This window comes from Schistocerca cancellata, chromosome 4 (assembly GCF_023864275.1).
Source record: "Schistocerca cancellata isolate TAMUIC-IGC-003103 chromosome 4, iqSchCanc2.1, whole genome shotgun sequence".
Lineage (NCBI taxonomy): Eukaryota > Metazoa > Arthropoda > Insecta > Orthoptera > Acrididae > Schistocerca > Schistocerca cancellata.
This window is the reverse complement of record NC_064629.1, coordinates 325,829,049-325,845,212: the sequence shown is the minus strand read 5'-3', so window position 1 is coordinate 325,845,212 and position 16,164 is coordinate 325,829,049.

The following is a 16,164-nucleotide window of genomic DNA, read 5'->3' as shown; positions in this document are numbered from 1 at the left end:
GGTGCAGACCCACTGCAGTCCTTGTAGAAATTGTGGACAGGCCCACTATAGTCCTGGCAGAGATTGTGGTATTGGTTGGCCATCAAAGATGCAGACCCACTGTAGTCCTTGTAGAGACGGCCAGCAGCCATGTGTTGCGACTGTGCAGGTGCACAATCACCATCGAAGAGTCTTGCAGAGATGATAGCAAGTCCATAAACCACCACTTGTGCACTCACAAAGTTTGTGGAATTGTCCTTAGAACCAGCAATGCTGTTATCCAGTCCCTTGCTGAATTATCAACACACATGTAAACACTAAGAGCCCCAACTTCTCACATATTGTGCATTACTATGACCAACAGAAAAGTGTGCAGTGAAATGTAACTTACAAGTTACTTAATTAGATGAACTGGTGTCAATTACAATTTTATAACATAAAAATACAATAACAAAGGTACAAAATACATCATTAAAAACATAACAATACAGATAACATTTGTAGTAATATGGGCTTTACAAAAGAATCGAAATAAACATATACATAAGTGTTACAGGAATTATGACATAAGTACATACATAAAAGATCAGAATAACTTTCGAAACATCAACTTCACACATGAGCAACAAAACAGAATAAATAATGTCTCAACATCTTTACAAAGTAAATAACAGAGTATTAAAAAATGTCTACAACATAGCTCTCATCAGCTAAACACATAAAGACAGGAAAAACACAGATACACAAGGGTACACAAACATATAGAGGGATGACACAAAAGGAAAGGACAGGGTTTGTTTTACTGCAGTATTTTGCATGGAGATCTCCCTTCGTTCATCATTATTCCCAAAAGTCCTATTTAAGCCTGCTTTCTGTATTCTGTCCACATCCTCTATCAAAAATAGTTTTTCTCCACTGTACAGTATCCTTTTTTTTGCCCAAACCATTTTCATATAGCTTCTCAATACATTTCTTCCAAGTCATCATAGTTAGTTTCTTATATAGTCTACCCCTCTTAAGCTAACTTAAATCTACTGAGCTCAGATATATATACCAAGGGACGAGGCAATGCAGCATCACATAAAACAATTAATATAAACAGCAATGAAAAAAAACGCAGATTTGCGAAGCAAGCAGCATTAAGAAATTAGCAAAGCAATAGTAATATTACAACTAATCTAAGGCAATGTGCAGCAAATAATAAAAATAAATCATTAGTAAAACTGGCTTAACAGAATAATACAAAGTCAAATTCAATAACACTATGCCTGGCAAACAGCAGCAACTTATACCTAAACATGACATAGCTCAAGCAGAAAAAATATTACAGTAAAAACAACAATGCAGATAAGGGAAATGTATATTCACATCTTAATGTCTATGTAATTAAAGTGGTGCACCACAACAACTTATTGTAAAAAAAATATTACCATGTACTTGAAAAGAAAATTATGTGTCCAGTTACTGTTACTAGTCCCTTATAATTGTTCTTTCCTTTCCAAGTGCTCCTTTTTTTTTTAAGAATGTGGATTACAAAATTATTATTTAATAGATCTGTTGACAGAAAGTGTTCACATTAGCAAATGCATCTAAGTTTATTTTATAAAACTAATGCTGCAACACAGCTGGAAACCAGATATTAAACAAAATGAGCAATCTCTTAACTACAAAGACAATAGATGTAAAATGTTTCTAATAATTTCATTAGGCATTTTAGTAAATATCATAAATTACGAGCTCCACAGTATGCTTTCAACAAGGAAATGTCAATAGCGAGGATAATGGCCTCCCCTTTTTTTTTTTCTACCTGTGCTTCCGGAAAGGCACACCCTAATGGCTTGTTCTCCAGGTGTCTGACACAGCTGTGTGCCAACGACGCACATGCAGGTGGTCACTTAACTATCTTACGGAAATATTTACGACAGCAGTTTCCGCTACAGTGACAGTCTCATATAAAAATTTCACAGGTCGAGAATTTACGTTGCAAATGTGTAGAAACAAAATCCTATGAATATAACAGTGTCCAAAAAAATTTTCGCCGGCATTGTGATACATTCACGCATTTACACACATTTCATAACTCACAAAGTACGATTCTTGGTTTCCAACAACCTTTTTCACAAACTAGAGTCCCTAAACACTACTCATTATTCCTTACCTTATTCGTCGACACTTCTTCAATATTTCATCATAACAGCTACGTGGCTTAATCAAATAACTCATATAGCATCAGCCTATTAATCATAAACATACCTCAGCAGCATAATACACATCGTTGTCGTAATAATAACATCATAACACCTCAGTCAAATCTCAAAAATGTTGTAGCTTTCTGCAATAATGTCAAAACCTAAAAAGAATTCTCTGCTCATTTAAATAGTGTCATCTACCTCAAATGTACTTTAAAATCATGCTCCCTTACCAAATACATCATTCAAAGCTCTCATAGTATCACAATGGTTCTGAAAAAATATGAACAGTTCACAAAGTACAGACAAAATATAATTTTGTAAGTGTGAAGTTACCCAACTGTGTAATTGCGTAAACATCTGTCACTGATGTAATAAAAAAGTTTGTCTCTCTCAGTTAAAAGATCAGATAGCTGTGTAATTTATGTATTAGAGAAATATGGTACCGATGTGTAAAGTTGTATAAGCAAATACCATATTAGCTAGGGCTCCTTGTGCTTGCCAAACACATGGTACACAAAGCAGGCGTGTACCCCCCTGAGGATTAATGTAATTATACCCTCAAGTGTTACAGATTACAGCAATGGAATGAAATGTATCACGGAAAACTTTCTTTGTAATTCAAAAATCTTTAAAAATAAATGTTCTAAGTACAAAATTAATCACTGAAATGCGTGTCCTGTAGCGCTAAAGGTGCATCTTGTTGTAAGATAATCTCTGTGGAAGTGTCGTAGTTATTTTCCTCCGAAAGCTAAGTTCTGCAGAAGCCAATGTACTTACCTCATAATAAACAAAAGTGAAATGCTTTGCGTATAGATATCTTAGTTATTACGCTTATGGTTGTGGTGATGAAAGTACTGTGCTGTAACGTATTGTTGTGCTATGGAAAAGGCTGTCTCCTTGTAGCTATACCACAAAAGTTACTGATAAAACATGTTTTGCTTTCCAGAAGAATTCAGAAAAACTGTGCAGATATAAAACAGATACACCGCAAAAGCAACATTGTAAATTGTCACTCATTAGTAGCGTCGTGATATAATCGTGTAGCTGCCACATAAACTAACCACTGTGTCATCTGGTATCTCGCAGAAAGTACTTTAAATCCAGAACGTATTTTCAAGTAAACCAAAATATTGCATTAGAATGTCATTAGCAGTACCAAATATAATGTTATTTTTCTTGGAGCCAGCCGTCGCACGTGTATGCCTGCGGTGCGAATCATTTTCTGTCTCTTTGTTGCCGCGCGTCGTTACTGGGATTAGGAGGCCTAACTTCCACAAATTCGCCTTGCCGAGAGGGCCCAGCTCTGTTTAAAGCTCGCCAGTTTTGATGGAATTCAGGTCTGTCGTTACGATCATATCGTCTGTCGTCATGTCGGTAGATTCGATAGTTTCTTTTTTGTCAGTCACGTGGTGGAGAATTTCTCCCTGAATCGTAACTGCGCGCTGAACTGTTGCGTCTGAAATTATTCTGTCTCCCTTGATAATAATAGTTCTGATTACCATATTGTCTGTTTCTATGGTTATCTCTGTCATATTCATTACTACGGAAATGCGATCTTTCTCTGTAACTATTACTCTGCCAGTGGTTGTCATACGGGTTGTGTCTGTTTTGATCACGATTTGCGTTGTAAGAATAGCCTTGTTGTGTCCAGTTATTGTTTCTGTCGTCACGGAATTGTGATGTATGTGACCTGTAGTGATTGTTTTCCTGTTTTCACATCCCGCAACTCTCTGTGTCAATTTCTAATTCTTGTAAGAGTCCCTGAAAAGCTTCAATGTCGTCTTTGCAACGTCCTGCCGAAATAATATGCCGTAAATGTTCAGGTAATTTGAGGTTCAAAGTGTTTCATCATCATGATGCTATGTTTTACTCGGTCTTGTGTAGCTTGTGACCAATATGCTGAGAGGAACGCATGGTAAAATTCTCCTTCACTGTGACAATCGTGAATGACCGATCGCATTCTTACAGCTGGTTCATTCTCCAAGTAGCCACACATAAATTCTAACCTGTGCTCCAATGACCAGTTGGGAGGAAAACAATGAGAGAATTGATGGAGCCACGCTTGTGGATGAATGTCGTTGGCAGAATTCTTAAACGTTTTGAATTTACGTGTAGTAATGAACAGCTTATAGTCAAAATCATCGTGTCAGCGAGTAGCATATCGGTCATTGTTACGTCGTGTCGGCGGTTCCATCTCAAAATTCGGTCCACCTTGCCAATTTATTTCATAATTACCGAAATGCCCTGTGTTATTATTTTGTGGCTTTTCCGTATTTCTAAGTTCCTCTTCCCGTGTTGGAGCGCGAGTGTCCTCTGAAATATGTAATTCTTGTATTACCTGCGTCAACTGATCTTGTACTTCCCGGATTTCTCTTTTGTACTGTGTATTGATTTGATTTTGATTTTGTTTGAATTTTCTTATTTGTTCATACTCTTCAGTGTCAGTGAAGGCTACGGGTCTTGTGTCATTCAGATCATCATCTACCTTTGTAGATAAGTTAGTGACCTGATCCGAAAGTTCGGCTACTTTCTCCGATAGTGTACTTATTTCCTCAGTGTGTTTTTCTGAACCAAGTTTCAGAGTGTCCATTTGTGTTGAAATCGTATCTACTGTGTCCTTTAAGTTTTCTTGAGTTTTTGCAAGTTGCGTAACCGAATCGGTAGATGCAACTGAGTCAATTTTAGTCCACAAGGTCTCATGATTTTCATGAACAATGGTTTGCAGCCCTTTTATGGCTGCTTCGTGATTCTGTAATGCATTTTCATGACGCGAAAAAATAGGTTGGAAATGCTCACAAATTTGTGTTTTTACGTCATTACAGACTTTCTGACATTTCGATTCAGTGTTATGTAACTCAGCAGTTAAATCTTCACGTGTTTGTTCGAGAGTTTGTTCCAATGAGTCTAACTTTTGAAGCTGTTGCTGTGTTTGTCTCTGATTTTGTTCCATTGTGTCTAACTTTTGAAGCTTTTGCTGTGTTTGTCTCTGATTTTGTTCCATTGTGTCTAACTTTTGAAGATTTTGTCCCATTGTGTCTAACTGTTGCTGTGTTTGTCTCTGATTTTGTTCCATTTGTTGCATTAGTTGTAATAACAATGCATTAGTGTCTGGAATCTGTTCCTCTACGCTTTTCGGCAGTGCATTTGCACCGGCAACATTCACATTTTGACAAGCTGAAAATGTGTCTTGACTTATTTGAGAAAACGGTGAGGACGCAAAACCTGAATCTACAGTATTTGTAAAATTGTGTCCTGTCGTTTCGGATTCCTGAGGCGAGCTGTTGCCGACCGATCGATCGATAATGCTTCCCTGTTCACAACCTGTTTCACTGTCTACACCATTATTTGCCGCCCGCTCCATTTCCCTATGCACAATTACCAACTTGCTACTTGGAACGTCTGTTAATTCACTACACAGTGGTGCTGATAAGCTACGCTCGTCGTCACTATTATTTCTCAGTTTACTTCGGAGCCTAGTGTTACGTTTTTCACACGCCATTATTGTGACAATATTTCACACGATAACACAGAAAAACACAATTTGAAGAGCAAAAATAAGAGAACACATTAACATAGCACTGAAAATAATATCTAGTTAATTGCAAGCGTAGCTGCGAAATACTTGGTGCAAATCTACATGCATGCCACAACTGTTTTACTGTGCAACAATGAAAAACCACAACTACTAAGGAAATTCTCTCTATAATTACGCGCTAGCAATAAACAAAAGCTACACTAAATACACAAACTACAAGAAAAAAATCAGAAGATTCCAGTGAGGTATCCTAGGCTAAGGGTCGACATATGAAACGTCCCCTTAGAACAATTGTACACGACTGTGCTTAAACTGACACACAATGTTTTTAGCGCAACGCAATCTGACTATCAAAGATCCCTGCAAAAGAATGGCCCTGAGTAACATTAAACTATACCTTTCAGAAATCACTTACCTCACAAAAATCTTCATTACTCGAACTACTGCAATACAGCGAGCGCCACTACTGCCAGCTAAATAAAAGATTCAAACTACTGAAGGCACTAACTACTGATAGGGATAGTTAGCAAATGAAAGATATTAATAGAGAACAAACAATGTATTTACCTTAATAGTCATAATATATATAGCAGTTCATGACAAATTACAAAACTCCGCCATCTCTCTCCCCACATCCACCACTGCTGGCGGCTCACCTCCAACTGCGCAACGCTACGCGCTGTTCACATCCAGCTGCCGCTGCCCAACACTACAATGGCAGACAACAATGCAAACTAGCCACAGACTGCACACAGCACAGCCAGTGATTTTCATATAGAGCGCTACGTAACTTTGCCAATAAGAAAACATAAACAGCCTACTTACATAAAGAAAACATAAACAGCCTACTTACAACCTTGCCGTTGGTGGGGAGGCTCACGTGCCTCAACGATACAGATAGCCTTACCGTAGGTGCAACCACAACGGAGGGGTATCTGTTGAGAGGCCAGACAAACGTGTGGTTCCTGAAGAGGGGCAGCAGCCTTTTCAGTAGTTGCAGGGGCAACAGTCTGGATGATTGACTGATATGGCGTTGTAACACTAACCAAAATGGCCTTGCTGTTCTGGTACTGCGAATGGCTGAAAGCAAGGGGAAACTACAGCCGTAATTTTTCCCGAGGGCATGCAGCTTTATTGTATGATTAAATGATGATGGCGTCCTCTTGGGTAAAATATTCCGGAGGTAAAATAGTCCCCCATTCGGGTCACCGGGCGGGGACTACTCAAGAGGACGTCATTATCAGGAGAAAGAAAACTGGCATTCTACGGATCGGAGCGTGGAATGTCAGATCCATTAACCGGGTAGGTAGGTTAGAAAATTTAAAAAGGGAAATGGATAGGTTAAAGTTAGATATAGTGGGAATTAGTGAAGTTCGGTGGCAGGAGGAACAAGACATTTGGTCAGGTGAATACAGGGTTATAAATACAAAATCAAATAGGGGTAATGCAGGTGTAGGTTTAATAATGAATAAAAAAAATAGGAGTACGGGTAATCTGATACAAACAGCATAGTGAACGCATTATTGTGGCCAAGATAGACACGAAGCCCACGCCTGCTACAGTGGTACAAGTTTATATGCCAACTAGCTCTGCAGATGACGAAGAAATTGATGAAATGTATGATAAGATAAAAGAAATTATCCAGGTAGTGAAGGGAGACGACAATTTAATAGTCATGGGTGACTGGAATTCATCAGCAGGCAAAGGGAGAGAAGGAAACATACTAGGTGAATATGGATTGGGGCTAAGAAATGAAAGATGAAGCCGCCTGGTAGAATTTTGCGCAGAGCATAATTTAATCATAGCTAACACTTGGTTCAAGAATTATGAAAGAAGGTTGTATACATGGAAGAAACCTGGAGATATTAAAAGGTATCAGACAGATTATGTTATGGTAAGACAGAGATTTAGGAACCAGGTTTTAAATTGTAAGACATTTCCAGGGGCTGATGTGGACTCTGACCACAATCTATTGTTATAAACTGTAGATTAAAACTGAAGAAACTGCAAAAAGGTGGGAACTTAAGGAGATGGGACCTGGATAAACTGAAAGAACCAGAGGTTGTACAGAGTTTCAGGGAGAGCATAAGGGAACAATTGACAGGACTGGGGGAAAGAAATACAGTAGAAGAAGAATGGGTAGCTTTGAGAGATGAAATAGTGAAGGCAGCAGAGGATCAAATAGGTAGAAAGACGAGGGCTAATAGAAACCCTTGGGTAACAGGAGAAATATTGAATTTAATTGATGAAAGGAGAAAATATAAAAATGCAGTAAATGAAGCAGGCAAAAAGGAATACAAACGTCTCAAAAATGAGATCGACAGGAAGTGCAAAACGGCTTAGCAGGGATGGCTAGAGGACAAATGTAAGGATGTAGAGGCTTATCTCACTAGAGGTAAGATAGATACTGCGTACAGGAAAATTAAAGAGACCTTTGGAGATAAGAGAACCACTTGCATGAACATCAAGAGCTCAGATGGAAACCCAGTTCTAAGCAAAGAAGGGAAAGCAGAAAGGTGGAAGGAGTATATAGAGGGTCTATACAAGGGTGATGTACTTGAGGACAATATTATGGAAATGGAAGAGGATGTAGATGAAGATGAAATGGGAGATACGATACTGCGTGAAGAGTTTGACAGAGCACTGAAAGACCTGAGTCGAAACAAGGCCCCCGGAGTAGACAATATTCCATTGGAACTACTGACGGCCTTGGGAGAGCCAGTCCTGACAAAACTCTACCATCTGGTGAGCAAGATGTATGAAACAGGCGAGGTACCCTCAGACTTCAGGAAGGATATAATAATTCCAATCCCAAAGAAAGCGGGTGTTGACAGATGTGAAAATTACCGAACAATCAGTTTAATAAGCCACAGCTGCAAAATACTAACACGAATTCTTTACAGCCGAATGGAAAAACTAGTAGAAGCCGACCTCGGGGAAGATCAGTTTGGATTCCGTAGAAAAATGGGAACACGTGAGGCAATACTGACCTTACGACTTATCTTAGAAGAAAGATTAAGGAAAGGCAAACCTACGTTTCTAGCATTTGTAGACTTGGAGAAGGCTTTTGACAATGTTGACTGGAATACTCTCTTTCAAATTCTGAAGGTGGCAGGGGTAAAATACAGGGAGCGAAAGGCTATTTAAAATTTGTACAGAAACCAGATGGCAGTTATAAGAGTCGAGGGGTATGAAAGGGAAGCAGTGGTTGGGAACGGAGTGAGACAGGGTTGTAGCCTATCCCCGATGTTATTCAATCTGTATATTGAGCAAGCAATAAAGGAAACAAAAGAAAAATTCGGAGTAGGTATTAAAATCCATGGAGAAGAAATAAATACTTTGATGTTCGCTGATGACATTGAAATTCTGTCAGAGAAAGCAAAGGACTTGGTAGAGCAGTAGAACGGAATGGACAGTGTCTTGAGAGGAGGGTATAAGATAAACATCAACAAAAGCAAAACGAGGATAATGGAATGTAGTCGAATTAAGTCGGGTGATGCTGAGGGAATTAGATTAGGAAATGAGACACTTAAAGTAGTAAAGGAGTTTTGCTATTTGGGGAGCAAAATAACTGATGGTGGTCGAAGTAGAGAGGATATAAAATGTAGACTGGCAATGGCAAGGAAAGCGTTTCTGAAGAAGAAAAATTTCTTAACATCGAGTATAGATTTAAAAGTCAGGAAGTCGTTTCTGAAAGTATTTGTATGGAGTGTAGCCATGTATGGAAGTCAAGCGTGGACAATAAATAGTTTGGACAAGAAGAGAATAGAAGCTTTCGAAGTGTGGTGCTACAGAAGAATGCTGAAGATTAGATGGGTAGATCACATAACTAATGAGGATGTATGGAATAGAATTGGGGAGAAGAGGAGCTAGTGGCACAACGTGACTAGAAGAAGGGATCGGTTGGTAGGACATGTTCTGAGACATCGAGGGATCACCAATTTAGTACTGGAGGGCAGCGTGGAGGGTAAAAATCGTAGAGGGAGACCAAGAGATGAATAGACTAAGCAGATTCAGAAGGATTTAGGCTGCAGTAGGTACTGGGAGACGAAGAGCCTTGCACAGGATAGAGTAGCATGGAGAGCTGCATCAAATCAGTCTCACGACTGAAGACCACAAAAACAACAACATCCTTCCATAACTGGGCATTGAAGTCCACCATAAGTAGGACATTGTTTGTCTGGAAGTTTTTGCACGCCTTCATCTATTTGGTCCTGAAAAAGTTCTACCTTTCCTTTTACCGTTCTATTGTCTTCATTTATGGGGGCATGTGCAATCACGATGGTGCATGCTTGGTTAAAAAATTGGAAAGTAAGCATGGAGTTTTTCAGATTATGATTCAAAATTGATAATGGAGTCCAAAATATGTTTGTCTGTTATGAAGACAGTTCTAAGTATGGTGTGTTTTTCATAACTTTTTTGCCTACCTTTCCTTTGTTTATTCCGAAGCCTCGAGAATAATAACTGTTTTCAGCCATGAACCCGATTTCTCTTATGGGCGATATGAGAATCCTCTGCCGGCCGCGGTGGTCTAGCGGTTCTAGGCGCTCAGTCCGGAACCGCGCGACTCCTATGGTCGCAGGTTCGAATCCTGCCTCGGGCATTGATGTGTGTGATGTCCTTAGGTTAGTTAGGTTTAAGTAGTTCTAAGTTCTAGGGGACTGATGACCACAGATGTTAAGTCCCATAGTGCTCAGAGCCATTTGAACCATTTGAGAATCCTCTGATTCTTGAGAGAGCCTCTAAGGTGTTTTAATTTCCCAGTTTTTAGAAGAGAATTGACGTTGAAAGTAATTATGTAACTTGGTTTTCTATACTCCCTCTTGCTTGAGGTTCCAAGCCGCTCCGACTCGTCTCTGTGTAACGCTGCAGGTTACCCAGAGTCCGAGAGCCTGCTTGCGCAATTTGGTGCGATGGATTGTCCAAATAGTTCAAATGGCTCTGAGCACTACGGGACTTAACATCTGAAGTCATCAGTCCCCTAGAACTTAGAACTGCTTAAACCTAACTAACCTAAGGACATCACAAACATCCATGCCCGAGGCAGGATTCGCTCGGCCAATCCGGCCGGCTGGATTGTCCAACTTGAGTAACTTTTTCGCTTCGTACTCTTCTATGACTGATAATATTATGTATGGGGTGCCTCTTATTGTTGAAAACACTCGTTTAAAAACACGGTTGTTAGCCCTTGAGTTTTTTTTTTTTCAGCGGCACCTAACCTAGGAAACAGACGCTGACCAATAGCTGCCCAACCTGGCGGCAGACGCCTTTAGATTCTGATTTCTACATGCACATGTACATCTACATGATTACTCTGCTATTCACAATAAAGTGCCTGGAAGAGGGTTCATTGAACCACCTTCAAGCAGTCTCTCTATCATTCCACTCTCGAAAGGTGCGCGGGAGAAACGAGCACTGAAATTCTTCTGTGCGAGCCCTGATTTATCTTATTTTATCGTGACGATCGTTTCTCCATATGTAGCTGGGTGCCATCGGAATGTTTTCGCAATGGGAGGAGAAAAATGGTGATTGAAATTTCACGAGAAGATCCCGTCGTAACGTAAAACGTCTTTGTTTTAATGATTGGCACTTCAATTCACGTATCTTGTCTGTGCCACGATCTCCCCTATTTCGCGATAATACAAACTGTTTTCAACCATGAACCTGATTTCTCTTAGGGTCGATATGAGAATTATGCGGTTCTTGAGAGAGCCTGTACGGTGTTTTAATTTCCCATTTTTTAGAAGTTTGTACTTTTCGATGTCATTTGTCAGTCCCACCTGATGCCGATCCCACACCGCACTGCAGTACTCCAGAATAGGGCGGACAAGCGTAGTGTAAGCAGTCTCTTCAGTGGACCTGTTGCACTTTCTGAGTGTTCTGCCAATGAATCCCAGTCTTTGGTTAGCTCTACCTACAACATTACTTACGTGATCGTTCCAGTGTAGATTATTTGTAATTGTAATCCTATCATTTAGTAATTTGTAATCATTTACAGCCTTCAGATTTGTGTGACTTACCGCGTAATCGAAATTTAGTGGATTTCTTTTAGTACTCAAGTGAATAACCTCACACTTATCATTATTCATTGTAGATTTCCACTTTCTGCACCATACAGATATCTTATATAAATTATTTTGCAATCCGTTTTGGTCATCTGATGACTTTACAAGACGGTAAATGATATCATCTGCAAACAATGTAATACGGCTACTGTCATTGGCTGCTGTGTCGTTAATATAGATCAGGAACAATAGAGAGCCTGTAACACTTCCTTCGAGAACGCCGGATATTGCTTTTGTTTTACTCGATGACTTTCCGTCTACTACGACAAACTGTGGCCTTTCTGACAGGAAATCACGAATCCAGTCGCACAACTGAGGCGATATTGCATAGGTACGCAGTTTGGTTGGAAGACGCTTGTGAGGAACAGTGTCGAAAGCCTTCTGGAAATCTAAAAATATGGAATCAATTTGCCATCTCCTGTCGATAGCACTCTTTGCTTCATGAGTATAAAGAGCTAGTTGTGTTTCGCAAGAACGATATTTTCTGAATCCGTGCTGACTATGTATCAATAAATCGTTTTTTTTCGAGGTACTGCATAATGTTCAAATACAGCATATGTTCCAAAACCCTTCTGTAAATCGATGTTAGTGACATGGGCCTGTATTTCAACGTATTACCCCTACTTCCCCTTGCGGGTATTTGCGCGACTTGAGCAATTTTAAAGTCTTTAGGTACGGATCTTTCTGTGAGCGAGCTATTGTATATAATTGCTAAATATGGAGCTATTGTATCAGCTGACTCTGAGAGGAACCTGATTGGTATACAATCTGGACCAGAAGCCTCGACTTTATTAAGTGATTTAAGCTGCTTTGCGACACCGAGGATATCTACTTGTATGTTTCTCATCTTGGCAGTTATTCTTGATTGAAATTCAGGAATATTTATTTCGTCTTCTTTGGTGAAGGAGTTTCGGAAAATCGTGTTTAATAACTCAGCTTCAGCAGCACTCTCATCATTGACTTCACCGTTGTTAGCGCGCTGTGAAGGTATTGACTGCTGCATGCCGCTGGTGTGCTTTATGTATGGACAGAATCTCTTTGGGTTTACTGTCAGATTTTTAGACAGAGGTTCGTTATGGAAATTATTAAAAGCATCTCGCATTGAAGTACCAGCTATATTTCGAACTTCTGTAAAACTTTCCCAGTCTTGGGGGTTTTGCGTTGTTTTAAAATTGGCATGGTTTTTTCGCTGCTTTTGTGTTTGTGCGCTGGTGGCATTTTATTTCTCATCTGCTCTACATATTTGCAGAGCCTTCTGATATCCACCACCTGGGGATGCACCCGGTAGGGGAAGAGAACCCTCCCCCTCCCCCTCACCACCATCTTATATGAGGCGTCTAGTCTTCTTCATAGTTATTCTTCAAGCACCATACTGAACACTGAAGGATGCTTCACTGTGGCGAAAGATAGAAAAATATTTAGTGTAATGCCTTGTGCGATATTAATTCTTTAGGTTGTGTCGAAAGATGAATTTAATTTACATAAGAATAAAGAAGCCGGCCGGTGAGGCCGAGCGGTTCTAGGCGCTTCAGTCTGGAACCGCGCGACCGCTACGGTCGCAGGTTCGAATCCTGCCTCGGGCATGGGTGTGTGTGATGTCCTTAGGTTAGTTAGGTTTAAGTAGTTCGAAGTTCTAGGGGACTGATGACCTCACATGTTAAGTCCCATAGTGCTCAGAGCCATTTTTGAACCAAAAATAAACAAATATTTCATTGAGGGACTGGTTGCAGCTATCTGTAGCCGTAATACATTTAACAGAGCTCGTGATATTGAAAGATACATAACTTATGAGCTTAGTTACAAATTATCTTTTCTCTATTTCGCACTAAATACTAAACACTAAATAATAAACACTAAATAATAAACACTCTCTGAAATACTAATAACATGACAGCTGGAAAATTTTTGGCATTATGCTCATATTTGAAAAGTACTTTCTTTTTTCTTTGGCTCTGAAGCTTGTATCGGTCACACTTTAGATGTAAGCAGTGCAGTAGTACCTTTGGAGAATGGTTTCATGTTAATGATCAAATCCACGTCTAATGAATTATCCTGATCTTTTTCTCGAGTGAGTCACGGAAAGCGTGGGTAATGGTCGGTCTGATCTCCGTACGTTCATCCTCCCACTTCCATCGTGGTATGTGGCGCAGTAGCCAAGAGAATGAACTCGCATTCAGAAGGAAAGGGAATCAAATGTCCGTGTGGTAATGTTGGTTTAGATTTTCTCTCCTAGCTCCCTAGCGAAGAATGCGAATTCTGTGATGATTCTTTTGAAATGACACGGCCAGTTTTCTTTTCCATCCTTGTAACCTCTCAGCTTGTCTCCCGTCTCGGATAATTTAGTTGTCGACTGGACATTAAGACTAATTTTCCACTTCGTTGTGATACTTCCGAACAGGTGTATTAGGAACATGCCAACGCTGTTAATTAAAAACATAACAAAATTGTCGTTAGTCTCATATTAATTTCAAATAGTGGTTTACCGCACGCTCAGGTAGATGAACTTCTCAAGTAAAGAAAATCACTTAAGTCACAGTTACCATAAAATCTGACAATGTATTTGTCAGCCACCGTCAGGTGGCTTGCGGAGTATGGATGTAGATGTAGATGTAGATAGTGTGAACTAATTAATTTCAAATTGGAGTTCGTAGAAAATGGAGTGCGACTTTCCATCCTCCTATAGCAATACATGAATATAGTAGCTAACCTCTGAACAGAGAACTAGCCTTGCGTATAATTATCTCTTGTGCATAAAACATACAATTTGTCTGAGTCGTAGTTGTCTTGTAGACGTTCCTGACCCTCTGTAAAGTGCTACGAAAGATTTTCCGTTGGATAATAACGTAGTTCTGAAAAGACACACTAATTTACAAAATATGAGATAGATTAAAGTTTTTCCTCGAAAAACAAGTTGCTTCCGAGTCACCATAAAAATTAATTACTCGGTATCCTTCGGGAAAATTTACAGATCACACTTTCAACACCCGCGAATACTTGGCTTCGTCTTGAATATTAACGAGCGGATTATAGAGGCAATTACTTTCAGGTGCCGTGAAAACGTAATATGAACGTGCAAAGATAACCATAAAATGGTTGATAATGAAAAGTAATTCGTACTTAAGCAAGATTTTGAAGAAAGCCTGCGATGGATTCGAACATACTGCCATGCCCCTTGCTCTTCCAGAAATATTTTATATTTACATTGATAGCAACTGGTTACACATTTATTAATAAGGTTACTGGAGTCATTTAAATGTAGGGAACTTCGGCTGGTACGGGCCACTTAAACCAAAATTAGTATACAATTTTTGTAATAAAGTGTAACTGCTTAAAACATTTACTTGAATATCTTTTCTGGCGTAAATTATACTGTACCCGGCAGGAAAAGTTTTTGTAAGGGTTACAACATTAAGTAAAGTGTCGTGTATTTTGGGCCACACAGAAAAACACAAGTTTCTTACAATCAGGTGACAAAAGTCGTGGGATACCGCCTGTTATCATGTCGAACCTACTTTCGCCCGGCGTTGTGCAGATACAGATCGTGGCATAAACTCAAAAAGTCGTTGGAAGTCTCCTGCAGAAATATAGAGCCATACTGCTTTGTGCGCGACCATAATTGCGAAAGTGTTGCCGGTGCAGGATTTAGGGCACGAATTGATCCCTAGATTATGTCCCATTTATGTTCTGTGGGATATACGTCGTGCGATCTGGTGGCCAAATCATTCTCTCGAATTGTCCAGAATGTTGTTTAAACCAATCGCGGGCAACTGTGTCCTGGTGATATGGGGCATTGTCAGACATTCAAATTTCATCGTTGTTTGGGACCATGAAGTCCATGAATGGCTGCAAATGATCTCCAAGTAGCCCAACATTACAATTTCTAGTCAATGGCCGATAAGTTGGACCAGAGGACCCAGTCAATTTCAGCTAAAAGATAGCCAACACCATTATGGAGCCACCAGCATGTTACGAAGTGCCTTGTTGACAACTTTGGTCCATGGCTTCTTGGGGTCTGCGCCACAGTCGAACAGCTCTTAACAACTGAAATGGGACTCATGTGACCTGGCCACGGTATTCCAGTAGTCTAGGGTCTAACAGATACGGCCAGAAGCCTAGGAGTGGCGCTGCAGGCGATGTCGTGCTGCTAGCAAAGACGCTTACGTCGTCGGTTGTCTGCTGCCATAGCCCATTAACGTCAAATATCGCTGCACTTTGCTAATGGAAACGTTAGTCGTATGTCCCACCTTGATTTTTGCGGTTATTTCACGTAGTGTTACTTGTCCGTTAGCAATGACAACTGTGATCAAACGCCGCTGCTTTCGATCGTTAGCCGTGCGGGATAGCCGAACGGTCTGGGCCGTCTGGTCACGGTCCGCGCGGATTCACCCGTCGG